We start from the raw sequence: 3155 nt of genomic DNA on the forward strand, positions 1-3155 counted from the left end.
ACAAATCTGCTCGCAACTCTCATCAATTGACCACGAACTTAGCATTTCGTCAAATAAAAACAAAATGGACATAGATCATACTTTTTTGGGTTTGCTGGATACCGAAATTCAGGATGGTCTTCACACACGCAGCTCCACACAGTAAATGGGGGGGGGGGTGGATCGCATTATGTGGATCCCCTCAAAGAGGAAGCTTGTTGAGGTACGTTGTTTCTTCGGTGTGAATTCTTCTCCTGTGGAGAGGCACGAGATGGGGAGCTATTCTTTCCCGTGGAAGAGTATTTGGAAGGTTAAAGTCCCGCTCAGAGTTAGTTTCTTAGTGTGGACGGCTACCCTTAGAAGGATTCTCACTTTGGATAACCTTCGTGATGTAGATTGGAATTCAAAGCTTATCTTATCTTATCTTTTAGTCTTTTATTAGGTTTCTTTGTTAATTGTTTATTCTATCTTATCTTTCAGTCTTTATTTGAATTAGGTTTCTTTGTTAGTCTTTTATTTGGTTTAGTTGTCTTTCGTAGACTTCTAAATTAACTTTATTTCATTGTTATCGTAGGACTAGGAGTCTTGGGCTATAAATATATGCTTATAGCCTTTAACAATGCAGTTTATGATTATTATTGAGTTTGTTTAATAAGAATTATTTAGAGTTGAGTTTCTTTGTGTTTTTCCTTAAACCATAGATAGAATCTATAGTTTTTAAGAAGATTTCTTTGATTCTTGTGATAGTCTCACAATCTTAGAAATATTTATCCCTTCTACTTGCTGTTTTTCTTGTTTACCACAATCCTACGCTGCATCAGTTCGTATCAGAGCTCAATTACTTTCCATGAATGGGGAGGAGCAACCGCTTTGCAGACATGAACGAGGTGCACGTGCGCACGGAGGCAGCACGTAAGGAGCAACCGGCGATTCGTTTGCGGCACATGGAGGAGAGGTTTGGTGGTCTAACCGTGCAGAAGGAGGGGCGTGCGCGCACCCATCACGGGGTCCCTATCAATCATTTGGCCGACATGGATGGTCCGAGCGTTCATCATCGTCAACCAAAACCGAGATACGCGGGGGCAGAAGACAAATTTATCGTTGAGGGTGAACCTATCAATCCTTATGCAGGGCGCGGAGTGCGGAAGGAATTTCCAACGGCACAAGCCCATGCTATATCACGGGATGCAGGCGTCAAGCTCGACAACCAAAAAGAAAAAATAGAAAATTCATACAAAAAAAAGGTGTCTTGGGAGATGGCGGAGGTCAAGCATCAATCGGTGTCCCGAGACATTGGAGGTACGTACCGACAATTTCAGACTACATGCACCATGGGAGGCAAGGTGGCCAAGCTTGTCATCGATCCAAGGAGTGGTATGAATGTAGTCTCGGAGGAAGCAGTTCGGAAGCTAAGGCTTGAGACCAAGAGACATCCTACTCCCTATCGGTTGGAATGGCTCATGAAAGGAAACAAGGTAACGGTTTCTAGACGTTGTCTAGTGTCTTTTTCTATTGGAGATAAATATGTGGATCATGTGTGGTGTGATGTGGTCGACATGGATACGTGTCACCTATTGTTGGGAAAGCCATGGAAATATGATAAAGCTGCTATCCATGATGAAACAAAGAACACATACAACTTCATGTTTGGTAAAACCAAATTGAAGTTGCTACATAGCCCATGGGCGAAGCCAAAACCTTCACAAGGGAATGATCAATCCTTTGTAGCCAAGCAGGAGTTGACGGACAAGGAAAGCGGCATCAAGGGAGAGGTGTCGGGGCCGGTAAAGGAGCTGTTGGGGAGATGTGTTGACATAGTCCGAGTAGAATTACCGAAAGTGATACCATCATTGCGAGACATTCAACCTCAACTTGATTTGGTACCGAGAACTAATGTTACTAATCATCCGCACAACATCAAGAGTCCTAAAAAGCTTGAAGAATTGGGGAAACAAGTGGAAGAGGTAAACCTTTCAGAGAGTATCGCAATTTTTCATGAAGAAGAACCCTTGGAAGAGGTAAGTCTTTTGGAGAGTTTTGCAATTTTTCATAAAGAAGAGGAACCCTTAGAAGAGGTAAATCTTTCAGATAATTTTGCACTTTTTGACGATAATTCTACATATCATGTGCCTGATAAGAGCTCCAAAGATAAAGTCTTCGATTTTAGTGTTGAGCCAATTGACTATGTTTATTTCATTGGGATAGATGCTATTTTATCAAATTATTCTAACTAAAATTGTGATGAGATCTATATGGTGGAGAAGACTTTTCTATTAAAGATTGAAAGGGTCTTTATGAGTTCTTTGGGGATTCTCATAGCTTGTGGGAAGAGCAAAGCACGAGAGAAGCATGACAAGTCTACACAGCAAAGACGTGCGTGGGGATTTCACGACAAACATCAAGGTACTTCGATGATAAGAAGCGTCATGCTTATTGTGGAATGTTACTTCGTCTTGATCTTGAGGAACGGCGAGTGGAATGAGTTGATTGGGCATCCGAAGGACCGTGGAAAGAACCAGCCGAATTCGAGGACGAATTCTCTCCAACGTGGGGAGAATGATGCAGTTATAGTTTACAATGGCTTATCTTATCTTATCCTATTTTACATTTTAGTCTTTTGTTTAAACTAGGTTTCTTTGTTAGTTTGTTATTCTATCTTATCTTTCAGTCTTTCATTTTGAATTAGGTTATTTGTTAGTCTTCTATTTGGTTTAGTCTTCTTTCATAAACTTCTAAACCAACTTTATTTCATTGTTATTTTAACGCTAGGAATCTTGGGCTATAAATATATACTTATAGCCTTTAACAATTTAGTTTAGATTATTATTGAGTTTTATTTAATAAGAATTACTCAGAGTTGAGTTTCTTCTTTGTGTTCCTTTAAAACCTAGATAGTAACTAGCTTTTGTCAAGAATATTTCTTAGATCATTGATGGAATCAAGATCTAGAAGTATTTATCTGCTGCTTAATGTTGTTATTCGCTGCAGCCCACTAAATCACGCTGCATCACCGGGCCTCAGAACACTATTCACACTACTACCCTTTTTCTCTCTCTCTCTCTCTAGCTCGGCTCTTTTCTCTCAGACTCTCTTTCGTTCTCGTGATATCTCTCCCTCTCGCAAGTCTCGGATAGGAAAAGAAAGAAACAAGAAGAAGAAAAAGAAAAAGAAGAGAA

The sequence above is a fragment of the Corylus avellana genome, chromosome ca2 (assembly GCF_901000735.1).
Source record: "Corylus avellana chromosome ca2, CavTom2PMs-1.0".
Classification (NCBI taxonomy): domain Eukaryota; kingdom Viridiplantae; phylum Streptophyta; class Magnoliopsida; order Fagales; family Betulaceae; genus Corylus; species Corylus avellana.